Source organism: Ascaphus truei, chromosome 2, assembly GCF_040206685.1.
Source record: "Ascaphus truei isolate aAscTru1 chromosome 2, aAscTru1.hap1, whole genome shotgun sequence".
Classification (NCBI taxonomy): domain Eukaryota; kingdom Metazoa; phylum Chordata; class Amphibia; order Anura; family Ascaphidae; genus Ascaphus; species Ascaphus truei.
In genome coordinates, this window is record NC_134484.1 from 373,212,424 (window position 1) to 373,226,731 (window position 14,308).

Here is a 14,308-nt window from a genome sequence, read left to right on the forward strand (position 1 = left end):
TTACCATATAAACTATGCAGTGACTCTTTCCCAAAGCTAAATGCTAAAACTCAAGTTCAGACAGAACAGCAAACCAGCATCGCAAAACAATCCAAGCTATCATCCCATTAGTACTTAAAGCTACAGCGTTAAGTGGAAAATAAACAAAGGCAGAATGATAGCTCAATTCCATTAGCATATCACTAACTTTGCCATATGAATTGTAACTCATCGTTCTTGCCACAAGACTTTTTTGGATGGACAAAAATAAATAAAGTTTGACAAAACCAGGCAAAACACCGACAAACTTTTAAGAAGGTACAGTATATTCCACTGTAAAATAACAAATTACTGTGTTTCCATTGGATTCAATGGCAATGTTCCTGCAGAATTATACAACATAACCCACCAAAAAGAACAATGAAGTCTGTATATAACAATATTGCTTTTACTTTATTGCAGTCAGTCAACTACAGAATGATATGCTCTAACATTGTTAATGTTCATTTATTCATTTAAGATATGTCATATTTCTAAATTTAGGCCTATAAGCCTACCATGCATACAGTAAATAACATGATGAGAGGCTCATAGCTAACTCACCACTGAAACCTTGGAAATGTTTCAGCACCAAGTACATACTACCAAGGCTGCGGCCAGGGTGAAGAGACGCGCACTCACGCGTGTGACATCACGGTCTGCCCGAGCAGGAGAGATTGGGTGTCCTGCTCACTGCGTGCCACAGATGGGAGGGGGGCGTGACATCACATCCTCAGCTACATCTGATTGGTGTTTGTGACTGCTGTTCTGTCATTGGCTCTTACCTGGTCATGTGACGCGCCAAAGCACAGAAAAAAACAAGTTCTGTCTCCCCAAGCACACGTGTGCGCACGCACACACCTAGGACGTGTCCATCAGGAACTAGGTATTTAAACTTGCCGAGCGCGCTTTTCTACATCCTGGCTGCGACCGAAAGCAGTCCTTGCAAGATTCCCCCCACCCATAAGGCCACTAACATGGATTTTAGCAATATTTATCTAAAATTCTGGATTCTTTTACACCAACATAAATGGCAAAAACAGGTAATTTAGATATTGTATAAAATAAGTACATCCAAAAATATTGTGGCACAAAGCATGTGTATCTCCTTATTCCCATTTATCAAGGATGCACAATAGGTATCGACGTGTGTTGCTAAGCAAATGTGCAAACTTGTACCCCACCAAAAATAACTGCCCAACTTCAGTGAGCCAAAAATAAATATATATATTGCTTGCGACTGTAGCCATTTCATACCTGAATTGTTAGTTTATGACATCAAAATAGATGTTTTTACCACTAGAAGGAACGATGAAAATAATAAGCATCCTACATATTGCTGCATTACAGGCTGGGGCATTTTCCCATAGATTGTTTAAATACAGGTAGAAGACTGAACGCATACAGTCCAATTACTTCCTTTAAAAATCTTAAAATCAAGGAGCTACGCATTGCTTTTCTTCATTTGATAAATTTGGGTGGACAGGCGAGATCAGAGTTATTTCTGGCACAAGGAACAGGATGATGCTAAATTGAATTTCCTGGTAAGGATGTATGTTTGATCTCCAACTTCTGAGACTAACCCATTTACTGGTAGCAAAGGGGCTCAATTTACCCCCTCAGTCACTGCACATGCAAAAAATAAAATTAAAATAAAAACATCTGTCAGTAGATATTTCAGTTACAATAAAAACTGGCGGCCACCGCAAAACCTTCTCAGATCTCTCTTAGAATTATGATAACAGTATTAATGCAGCAATCCCAGCTGCTCTTTTTTAAAAACAGGATTGGAACCAGAGGGTCCTTCAGAGGCGAGCCGCTGTATTTCCAGCTCCAGGTGACGTTGCCGCTTCCTATTGGATAACCACGTGAGCCATCTTAAAATTTTTTTAAAAAAACCCACGCACAGGAAGTACATCAGCAGCTAAAACTTTAAATGGAGCAGTTCAGCTCCACCGGACCCCCGGTAACCATCCTATTAAAAACATATTTCAAATTTTTACTTCAAGATTTAGAACCAAAACCCCAAAGGTTCAGTGATACATTGAGTATAATATACACAAGCTACTTTCTTTAAGTATATATACACACACACACACACACACACACACACACACACACACAGCAGTGATCCCAAAGTAATGTATAACTTTTAAAAGGGGTTTTTGGAGGGGAGCAGACATTTTTAGGAGTCCCTACAAAAAATTTTTTACATCAATATAGAGCTACATGAGATTTTACAAGGAAATGTCTGAACAGGACGAGGAGTGGTAAGCAAAGGCAATATAGATATAAAACAAAATTCCAAACCACTTAAGTGCGACTCCACCTTGAAGGTGTTACTGTCACACTAGATCCTGCAAGAACAACAAGGCTACCATGGCAGAGAATGCAAGATCATACAGCAGCATTTGCAGGGCAATATTCAAGATGCATACTATCTGCTGTCTCGGACAGTCTTACAACACACACACACACACACACACACACACCATCCTTCTAAAAAGGAGCCACTGATACACTGTATTTACATGCGAGAGCTGAGATATAAATACAAATGTACACATTCATTTTTGTATATATAAATATACACAAATATTTACATTTTTATATAAATACAGATCATAGGTAACTATAGTAATAAAAAATAAAACACACAGCTTTCAGGCCCTCTGGATACACGTATGCAGAAACAAAATGTGCATATATACAATTACACAACATCATGTATAAACGGATGTGAAAAAAATAAATATATATATATATACACATACATATATACATATACACACACACACACACAGATCTGTGTACACACGTGTGTGTGTGTGTGTGTGTGTGTGTGTGTGTGTGTGTGTGTGTGTGTGTGTGTAGGAGTGCACATCTTGCATCAGCCTGCCATCACTGGACTGTACAGTACAGGAGAGCAGCACAGCCCCAGCCGCCTCCTACACTCACTGCAACCCCACACCGAGGTACCACAAGCCAGCAACAGGAGAGGCCACACACCCACAGGGATCACTTTAATCCGGAAACAGCTGGAGGGGCCCGCTGTGACACCCAAGTTATACTGCACATTCATGGGCCATCTGGCTGCAAGGGGTCACAAGTAGGGGGGGGGGGTCAACCCACGAATATTAAACATCTATATGCCCTTCCCCTCAATACCCAACTAGCACCCTCTCTATTCACCTTTAAGACCCACTTGCTTAAAGAAGCATACGAGTAGCACCGTGGCTAATACTATACACATGATACATAAAGCTTGGCCCCCTGCAGAAGCACTTACCAGAACTCCCTCCTACTGTCTCTGTACTTCCTACCTACCAATTAGCCTGTAAGCTCCTTGGGGCAGGGACTCCTCTTCCTAAATGTTACTTTTATGTCTGAAGCACTTATTCCCATGTTCTGTTATTTATATTGTTATTTAATGATTGTTACAACTGTGAAGCGCTATGTACATTAATGGCGCTATATAAAGAGATACAATCTATATCACACAAAGCACATTAAGCAAATGGGGTATAACTATTTACACACGAATAATATATATCTATAGATATCTATACCCATGCAGGACACATGATGCACACATCTCGGAGCATGTGTATATGTATTACATATGTGCATAGATATTATGCATGTAATATCGCACAAGCTTTGTTGGGAGAACATCTCTGCGATAATATGTAATAACCCCCTGGCATAGTACACCGGTGCCAGCAGCTTGGCCATGCGTGCACCGCACAGAGCAGTTCAGTGCACACAGGGATACACTGGATCTATAGCGACACATGCCGCTGCGTGCGATGGTTTGCACGGCGATCAGACAGGCACAGCCATAGCACAGCAGCAGCAGCCGCCCCGGGGAGGTGGGGCATGGTGAGACACCCATCACCAGGGTTTAAGTGAGAGAGACAGGGAGCCGTTAACGGATTTGGAACGTTCACCATTGGAGCGCGAGGGCCAAGGAGGCGTCTAGCTGCACGCGCCGCTCCGCCGGGCACAGGCAGGCGGCGCGAGAGAGGCGGAGGGAGGGAGTGATGCAGAGCGCAGCTCTCCCTCCGGTGACTCGGCCGAGCGGATGCGAAGGAGGAGGGGGGCTCAGGACAGCGCCGCTCTCTTTTCTTTATATAGGGCTATGCTTTGCGGGCGCAGAGGAGGAGGGGGGGAAAGAGTAGAGAGGGGTAATAACTTACATCCATCCAGCAGTCTTTTTTTTTTTAACGTTGTCCCCCCCCCACCTATTCCAGTTTAAAACGACTCGGGTGAACGGTATAAAATTATCCACGATGGTAAAAGGAGGAGGCGGGGGGAGGGAGGCTAAGAGTTGGGCAGATCCGTCAAGCCGGCGTCTCTCCTCCTGCTGCTGGGCAATGCCTGGGATGATGGTGGGTAGAGCGGGGTGATGATGATGGTGGTGGCGGTGATTTTCTTGGGTATGTGCGTCTTTGCATGAGGGTTAGTAACATCGATTGGCTCCGCTCTATCTTGCCGCCTCGGCCCTGTTCCTGCCGCTGTTGTTATTATTATTGCAGCCGTTGCTCCCCCACTCCGCACCAGCGACTGCGGCTCGAGGCAGCACTGACACACAGCAGCATAATAATAGAGCTGGTATTATCAGCGGGTGCAGGGGGAAGGAGTGGGGCCAGCGGCCGTGTGCGCAGGCGCACGAGAACACCACCCCGTCCGTGACGTCCCCGGGAGTGGGCGTGGCGGTGTGCGGCTGAACTCGGGGCGAGGGGCGTGGTTACCCAGCTGTCATTCACTTGCTGATGGCTGTATGTGTGCTAGACGGGTCCCTGTGCACAGTGCAAGTTTCATGCATGCACCACCTTCTCAGGCTGACATAGTAATGTTACCTGATAGTATATAATATGATCAGCACATTTCTCCTTCTATTTTAATCACTGTATTTTTTTTGCTGTGTTATTTTTGTTCTATATTTAATAATAATAATAGCATGTTCTTGTATAGTGCTGCTAATTGTACGCAGCGCTTTACAGAGACATTTTGCAGGCACAGGTCCCTGCCCCGTGGAGCTTACAATCTATGTTTTTTTGGTGCCTGAGGCACAGGGAGATTGTAAGCTCCACGGGGCAGGGAGCCGATCAGTGTCTTTACTCACTGAGCCACTCCTTCTCCTTTCATTGGCAATGGAGGTTAGCAAAGGAGTCACATTTGATTTGTAGGCATGAACAGCAGTAACTGTTTTTAAAATCCCCCCAAATGCAATATTTTGTCATTCAAGAGACATTTGGGTGTCATTAGTGTGAGGTTGGTTGATGGCTTTGCATTATAAATCTGGTTGTGGCCACAGGTACTGCACCGCAAACTCACCTTTTTAAACTATACACCCTCTACAACTCAATATGCCGCTTTGTCCTACAATATAATACAACACACATCACTACGAAATGCTCCAAGAACTAGATTTGCTATCCCTTGAGTCCAGATGCAAATTAAATTTTTCCTGTCTTGTCTTCAAATACTTTCTGGGCAAGCTACTTGGCAATCTGAACAAGCTCAGTCATCAGCCCTACCACATGCAGCACTTATTACCTGAGATCTGACTCCAAAAGACTGTTCATGGTCCCAAAGTTCAACAACGAATCCGGTCGCTCCTCCTGTTAACGTGCACCTCACGACTTGAACAACTTACCAGAGACTCTCAAAGCCTCGTCACCAGTTTAAGCTTTTTCAAGACTTCAGCTGTCTCACATTTTAATTTTGTCTGTAACTGTTACATACGCCCATACCATATATTGTCCCAAATGGTCCATAAAATGTCTGTAAATATAACGTGTAACGATGTTTTGTCATAAGTCAGTGCCCAGGACATACATGAAAACGAGAGGTAACTTAATGTATTATTTCCTGGTAAAACATTTTATAAATAAACATACCAGGCACACAAATAAGTTATCGTGAGTAAACAAAAGTGCCAAAATACCTCCAGCATACAGTAAAGATAAAGAACAATTATTACCATATTCACATCTCAAATAGGTCCCCAAACCTGTCTTTCCTCATAGTCACTCAGCATACAGTGCTTCCACTGCATCAAGGGATTCTGGGTAATGACATGCAAAGCAGACATTTTTGCTTTAATGTGGATGCACTTCCTTGACCCAGCCTTTGTTTTAAAAACCATGTGAAACAGCAGGCATAATCTTAAACAGGATCCACGTTAAATTGTATGCAGGGCAAAAAGCATACTTGCACACATTTTCCCAGAAAATTAGGAGGAGATTTGCCCCCCAGTGGTGTAATGGACTTTGCCCTCAGACCATCATTAACCCTGCCCCAAAATATAATTAGCCTCGCCTCTCCCTAGCAATTGTAGCACACAATCAATCCCTGGCTGCAGTGGACGCACTGTATGCTGGGTGATTAAAGTGTAAGGAGGCTAAATCCCCGGTGGAGGCTGCTGCACGCGCGCCTGGTGTCCTGGCGGCGCATGCACAGCTTAAAACCGTGATCTGCGGTCCGTAGGGAGCGATGGGAGGCGTGGGCCGTGGCCAAAATGGAAGGGGTGAAGATGTAGCCCAGCAGCTCAAAGCACTGCGCTCCCATTGGTCCTAGCTATCTGACCTCGTATTGGCTCCCAGCGCACCACGTGACCGCGTCGCTGCACGGGAACACAATCGTGTTGTCTCCGCTACTGGCTGACGCGCCACCGCTCTGCGTGAGCCAACACGCAAGAAGACACTGGGGCCTGCCTAATTGAAGTTAGCGACTGGTGTGCGGCGCGCACGCCGCCGTCACCACCGGGGACCTAGGCCAAGGCTGGGATTATGGTCCCTGCGCGGCCGCATGCGAACAAGAGCGGCGCACACTCCTGCAGCCTAAGCGATTTGTAAACTTGGCTGCAGGAGATTGTAGACGCGTGACAGGGGCGTGGCGAACGCGTCACGAAGCTGGTTCGCCCTCATTGGCTGAACCAGCTGATGTGCACCGACAAACGTGGCAGCCGCCTCAAAACAGATTTTGTTGTATGCCGGAAACGCTGCCGCTCCAACGCGCGCCTTTGCCGGCAGTTGCGCAGGCAGAGGGGAAGCTCCCATTACAAAATACAGCACAGTGCTTGCCGTGCACGCGCACGCAGTGACACCGGCACCATAATCCCAGCCTAAGGCAGGTTTGGTGAGCTGTCAGATACATGTGAATAAAGTGTTCTTTACCACTACTGTCAAATTGATGTTTTTAGTCATGCAAAAGGGGCCAAGAACACTGGCACATACAAAACTAAATCTCAGCAACAGGAGGGTCCTCAAAGATAAATATAGCTCAATTCAGCTTTGGGGGACCAGATTCTGTAAAAAGAAAATAATAATAAGCCCATGGGGGATTTCTGCATTTAATATGTCAAATTTAAAAAAAGTTACAGTTAACACATAATAAAAGATGGACTAGTTTGTTATAGGTACACTGCACAGCCCTAATACTGTTTGCCTAATTTCTAAACCCTTCACTTTCTATTTCAGTATTTTTACAGAGGTGTAGATGATATGATTCACAACTGCATTTTAAACTTGTATGAAACCATGAGGATTATAAACTCAGTGAGATTATTAGAGGGCAGGGTTTCCTTCTCTCTCTCTCTCTCGCTGTTGACTCTTATGTCAGATGTTGTAATCCTGTATTGTGACAGTTCTTGCATTTTACATTGTATGTTAAAGACTGCACACATGCTCAGCTGTATATACAAAGAAAGTAGTACTTTTTGTATGAATCGAATGTTTTTCTCATGTTTGATACACACATTAGAGGAATCTTGTGTCTTCTGCTAAAATTAGTTACAAGAAGGGTCTACATTTGAATATATAATAATGTTACAGTTATGTTAAGTATTGTAATAATGGGTTAAAAAAAAAAAGAGAACAAGAGGCAACAGCTCTTCAAACATACTGTATACAACAGTTGCTGCAAGAAATCGACATCAGCAGCGGAAAAATACATTACAGTGTAAATCTGGTTTTGAAAAGTGAGATGGAAAGTCAATCTGCCATAACCATGCTACTAGATTTTAAGGATAAATGTGAAATATGAAATTGAGTTCAATTTTTAGTTATTCCCTGATAATGCCTCGGGTTCTTCACTGCATGTTCTTTTATTACAGGATTGCCATGGGAACCACAATGTCGAATATATAGTTTGGTGAACATCAGCTCTGTATCTGCTGTCAAATGTCGGACAAGGTAACTTCTTGCTTTGTGAATATTATAGGAGCAGGGGGGCGCAAACTGGGGGGAGGAAGCTTTTTTTTTGGGGGGGGGGGGCGCGGCGCTTACAGAGTCCCTGCGCTTTTCCCCAAAGCATTAAAATTAAATGACGGGGGAGTGTGCGAGGCCTCTGTAAATTCCCTTACCTTGACTCAGACGGCTTCGGGTGATGCGTCGCCATGGTAACATGGCGTCAAATGACGCAGCGGAGTCACGTGATGTCACATGACCCTGTGGCGTCATTTGACGCTTGAGACAAGGTAAGGGTTGGCGCAACCAGCGGGGGAGAGCAGGCAGTGGGGCGCAGGGCAAAAAGTTTGCGCACCCCTGTTATAGAGGATGTATTAGTATGTTTCAGTACCATTTAGACCAGTGGTCTCCAAACTTTTCAGTACGAGGGACACATCGTATATTCTACACATTTTCGCGGGCCAGAGGAAAAAAAATCTTTTTATTATTTTTATATATTTATATATTTTATAAATGAATGAATAAGTGTTATTTGGATCTTTTTGGGGTAATCAGCCTGATATGATTCAGAACAAAAGAGAAATGTGACAATTACAAAGAAAGGATGCCGTGCTTACACTGGGAAAATAATGAGCAAAAATATATATTTCAAGTTGCTGCGGGCCGGATAAAATCTTGTGGGGGGTCTGATGTGGGCCCCGGGCCGTAGTTTAGAGACCCCTGATTTAGCCTGAAAAATACTCTGCATTCAAACCATAATATTACCTGAAAGAGTAAACAATTTCTGCATTTGTGGCAACGTATTAAAAGATACAGCTTATTCATTGCAAAATGCTGTTTGGGGACTATCAATGACATAGAAGAGGTGCAGGCACCCCTGCAAGTGGAGTGCCTGCACGTTTTCCTTGTAAGTTATATACGGTACCACACTTATGGTTTGTAGCGCACCCCAGGCAATTGTTCGTGTTTGTGAGTGCACCTACAACCCCCCCTGTGGACTAGCAATGACATAACAGTTAACTAGCCCACCTCTTCTCTGTAGAATCTTGTTTGCAGTTAAGTTCTGTATGTGGTGGATCCAGGTTAAAAGCTCTGACAGACAATGTAATAAAAATGGGGAAAAGGAATGAGAACACATGGAACAAGAAAATATGAGACATTGTCCAGAGGGCCGGGTAGTCAAAGGGAATGTTTGTCAATGGACAAGAAGAACTGAACCTAGGGAGCATTAAGTGAAAGAGCAAAAGTGAGCAAGTTTTACTAAAAATCCTTAGATGTTTTAAAATGACAACAGAATAGAATATGGGAGCACTCTTACCACTTAGATTGTAAGCTTTATGGGGCATTGATTTCCTTTCCTATTGTCTGACTTTGTTGTGCTTATTTGTATTATAAGTCCCTGTACTGTATGGGCTTTGTAAAGTGCGGAGTACACTGTGGGCTCTATATAAATAAAGATATACATACATACTCACAATTTGAATGATAGAAAGCAGCCACGGCTGCACATCCTTCCACAATACAGAGGAAACTCGATGAAGAACAAGATGAACGGCGCTCCAGCAGTCTTGTCTAAATGCCCCAGGTGAGAAAGGTCCAAAATAAGAACAGAAACGAAGATCCGTTGCAAATAAATGTTTTTTTAACTTACTATAAATTGGGGTCTTATATTTAGGAGTCGCAAAACGGCGATTTGCGCCTTCACAATCAGTTTGCACAATGACCCCACTGTTAGCCAACTTTAAATCGTCCCCTTTCTTTTAAATAAAAGGACTTTATTAAACAACTTGAAACATCCATTACTCCAGCAGTGCTCAACTCTAGCCCAAAGCCCACCAACAAGTCAGGTTTTAAGGATATCCCAGCTTCAGCACCGACAGCTCAATCAGTAACTCAGTCACTGATTGAGCCACCGGTGGTGATGCTGGGATATCCTTAAAACCTGATCCGTCGAGTGGTCATGAGGACAGGAGTTGAGCACCAAGGCATTTATCTACTGAAGAACAAAATGTGCAATGTTCTGGGTGGAGCAGAAGCTGACAGACAGGTGACACATTTAATGGTGCAATTATGTAATCATGTTTGTTCTTTTTTTTTTTTTTGCGTATCCCCCAAGTCTTACTCAAAGTGTCATGTACCATGTGAACTCTTCCACCCTAGTCCTAAAATTATTATCTTGTTATAGGAATAATTTAGGTGTGTCCAGTTTTCCCCTAGCATTATTTCCAAGTTTCCTATCATTAGATCGTTTTTTGCAGCCTTCAGAAAAATCTGATATTAGCTGGGTATTCTTTGACTTTCTAAATCTGCATGTGCGAAATAAAATCGCAATAGCAGTTCTATTTACGTTTTTGACCTCTGCAAATGAGCTACACTTGGTACCTGTGTTCCAGCAATAGTGGAATTGAACTGCTCATTGATCCTGTGAGAGAAAATGACCTGATTGCAGACGTCCGACTGATTGTGCTCAATGAGACAGCGGCACGCCTGGAAATGTGATTGCATGTGACATTTCACACAGAATCCAGTTAACACGGTGCAGACGCAGGTCCTAGTAAGAAGCTCCTTAGAGGATGGCAAAGATCCGAGTGAACATAACTCAACAACGTGCATATTTTGTGGTCGTTTGTAAGTGTGATACCGCAAGCTTTTTTTATATGCTGATTTATACCCTTTTATATTAAATAATTGTATGGTGGTTGCGCTTTTTTGTTTTTTTAGATCACTTTTCTCTGTCCTCGAGGTCCAACTGAAACTTTTTGAAGAAGCGGCACCTATCTTGGAACATTTTTGACACAACTGGTGGTCCTCGGTTATGCGCCGGAATCCGTCCCACAAACCGCCGTCGGATAGCGGACCATCGGATTGTGGAGTCAATTTTAATCTGAGGTGGTGAGCGTCGTATAATCCATTCCGACGTGAGATAATGCATGTAGCGGAATGCATTATCTGGCGTCGGATAATCCATTCGATGGATAACGGACCGTCGTATAACGAGAACCACCTGTACTGTGGTTTTTATCATTTATATTTATATAACATTCGTCTTTTGTAGTGTTGTTTGATACATACTAATCAATTGTTGCTTATTTAATTATCCTTATTAGCATACAGCTTTCGTTTATTATTCACCATCCTACTTTTATATACATCACTATTATAAGTTTTTAAGCGCACCTGTTTTAGTGGTTCGAGGTTTTAGTTATGAATCTATTTACGTGTATGCCTCACTCCTGTAGCATGTATGTCTCTTGTCTTGCTTTGTATTTCTTGTCATTCTGGTGTAGTGATTAATCGATTCAACAATGAATAGGGTGAGGCTTCTGGATTGTCATCTAATTTTAAAATCCTGGACTGGCTAGATCTTTTTTTAACTTAGACAGGATATTTAACCCCTGCAGAGGGGCCGGCAAGGTAGCACAAAGCGTTGTTGGCCACTCTGACAATGAAAGGGATAAAGCAGCCATGTAATTGACAATGTTCTTGGAACTTCCCTCCCTATTAAAAAGAATGTCATTCAGATTTTAAATCTCTCCAACACTTCCTTTCCTTCGCGAATGCCATGTAGCCCTAACTGTGCTCCATTATCCCATTAACTAAACAACAGTTATGTACACTACGTCACTGCTTCTTTTTTAACATGCGCAGTAAAAGATAAATGTAATCCTGTGTCCTTTAATCCATTTAGTTCAATCCTTTGGCCAAAAAATTTCAGGCCTGCAACCACGTCAAGGTGACCCCCTCAGCCGGTCCCACACTACCGATGTTATACTGTCCTATGTATTTCTTCCACTGCATGTAGAAATGAGGAAACAAAACAGTCCGATAGCCTACAGCATGGGAACTGTGACACATATGCAGCGCATAATCGGTTAGCATGAAGACGCACTGTATGTGCTATGTATGAACTACCTTGACGTGGTTGCAGGCTCGAAATGTCTTGGCCAAAAGGATTGAACTAAATGACCCATACTTAAGAGAAGAAAAAATATTGAAGAAACATATAGTAATGAACTAAATAATGTCATGTTCTCTGTTTGTTGTATTATACTTAGTCACTCTCCCAGTTGCACTATAATTGACATGTAGCCATGCCTGGTTTTGGCCAGTCTGTCCTTCCTGTCATGTAAGCCCTGGTAACAGTGCAGGCAGTGGCAGGACCAATCCTTGGTTTTCTCCACAGAAGCAGCTCCCTTGAGTGACAGGGGAAGAGGTGGGACTAGGCCTGGGTTCTGCCCAATGATGGGTTCAGACCTGGTACCTTCCTCCTTTGTATTTAAGGGGCTGCACCACTACATTTAATCAGTTGTCTCTACCCTTGAGAGAGACAGGTACTCACACAGGGGTGTATCTTGCATTGGCACCTACTGTCCTCTCCCCTTGAGGGTGAGTGAGTGATACCATTCCCCTGGCTCTGCTAGAGCACCAGGGAAGAGTAAGGACTGCCTCTGGTGCCCTTGGCCTGGGGTGTAGGCCCAGGGACCATCCAGAGGTTGGAGACCTGTTGAACTGTGAGGAGCAGAGATCAGTGTTGTACTGTGTATATAGAGGAGCAATACACCGGGTTCCAGTTAATCATACTCCTCCCTAGTGTGCAATCTTTCTGGGGGGTGGAGTATGTTCTTCTGTAGGAGATTGCCTTCACACTACTGAAGCCTGCAGCAGATGGAGGCGCTGTATCATCAGAGAGAAAGAACAGTAATGTACCCCAGAAACCTGTCCAGACGTACCCACTACCATCGACGGACCACTCAGCATCTTGTGTGCCAACAGGTAGTCAGCACTACACACCATGTAATGGTAGAATCTCCCAGAGGGTGGGGGAAACGGCGTTACAGACATAAATATATACATAAATAATACAGTGGGTCTAGGTTTAGAGCTTGTTAAGATTGTCTTAACCATTGGCCACCTTACTAATGGACATACCTAATATTTGTTATTGTGAAAGACAACGCAGCAAAAAGTTAAAATTTATGGTGCTGGGGCAAAGTTGGAGAAAACCTTCACCTTTTGTCACTAGTAAGGCCGTGAATCACTACATTGACAAAAACACATTTGAAAGTACCAATTAGGCCAGGGATGGGCAACTCCAGTCCTCAAGGGCCACCAACAGGTCAGGTTTTCAGTATATATATATATATATATATATATATATACACACACATACACACACACACACACATACACACATGGCTTGACAAATTACACGAAAAGCTACTCGTCCAACCAAAAAAGCTACTCGCCTCTGGCCCTGCCCCCGGTCACACTCCCATTTTTAAAAAATGGAATAAATTCCTAATAAGAAAAATTCTGCGCCTCTCTGCACCATTCTTTTCCCATTTTATTTTCCCAAAACAATCTGCCACATCTGTAGTGGCACAAGTCTACAATTCTGCATCAGATGTAAGAAACTGTTCTTGCACATGCCGGAGCTCTGCTAAGAAAAAACCCAGGGCAGTGCGTCTAAACACCGTTCTGTACGTCTATGTATAGACCCTTTAGAGCAGGGGTAAGCAACTCCAGTCCTCAAGGGCCACCAACAGGTCAGGTTTTCAGGATATCCCTGCTTCAGCACAGGAGGCTTAATTAGTGGCTCAGTCATAATGGCTCATAATGACTGAGCCACTAATCGAGTCACTTGTGCTATAGCAGGGATATCGTGAAAACCTGACCTGTTGGTGGCCCCTAAGGACTGGACTTGCCCACCCCTGAATTAGGCAGTACTTTTCTTTGTTTGTTTTTTTAAAACTAAAGTCTCCTGCAGGCAAACCACTGCAAATAAACTGCACCAGCATTATGAAGGGGACAATTACAATTGCCTCCTGTGATATTCATTTTCTTTTATAAATACAGTGCTGTTTTTGCACTGATTTTGTCAATTTTGCAGCTGGGCCCCTTCAGTGTTAAAATAGCCTTACCTTTTTGTCTGTATTTTGTATTGTGTCTTATAAATCTTATCTTTCCTTAGATATCTCAATCATTAACATTTTCAGACTGACATAACATCGTCAAACTTTATTCATTTAGTTATGAAAGACTTTTACAATATTTCTATACATCAGGAGTACTCAACTCCAGTCCTCAAGCCCCCC

General features: G+C 43.3%; 1 protein-coding gene and 1 long non-coding RNA gene across 2 annotated transcripts in view; one reads left to right on the forward strand and one right to left on the reverse strand.

Annotated features, from left to right (window-relative positions):
• The window catches only part of SNRK (SNF related kinase), a 67,988-nt gene extending 63,306 nt beyond the window's left edge, over positions 1-4,682 (reverse strand). Inside the window, exon 1 of the mRNA XM_075587057.1 lies at positions 4,218-4,682. The gene's annotated coding sequence lies outside the window, so the exon portion shown is untranslated. The remainder of the gene's footprint in view (positions 1-4,217) is intronic.
• On the forward strand, positions 3,959-13,742 carry LOC142487542 (uncharacterized). The gene is made up of 3 exons (XR_012799250.1): positions 3,959-4,409; positions 8,141-8,219; positions 10,935-13,742. It is a non-coding gene; the product is annotated as an uncharacterized LOC142487542 (long non-coding RNA).
• Positions 13,743-14,308: the final 566 nt, after the last annotated feature.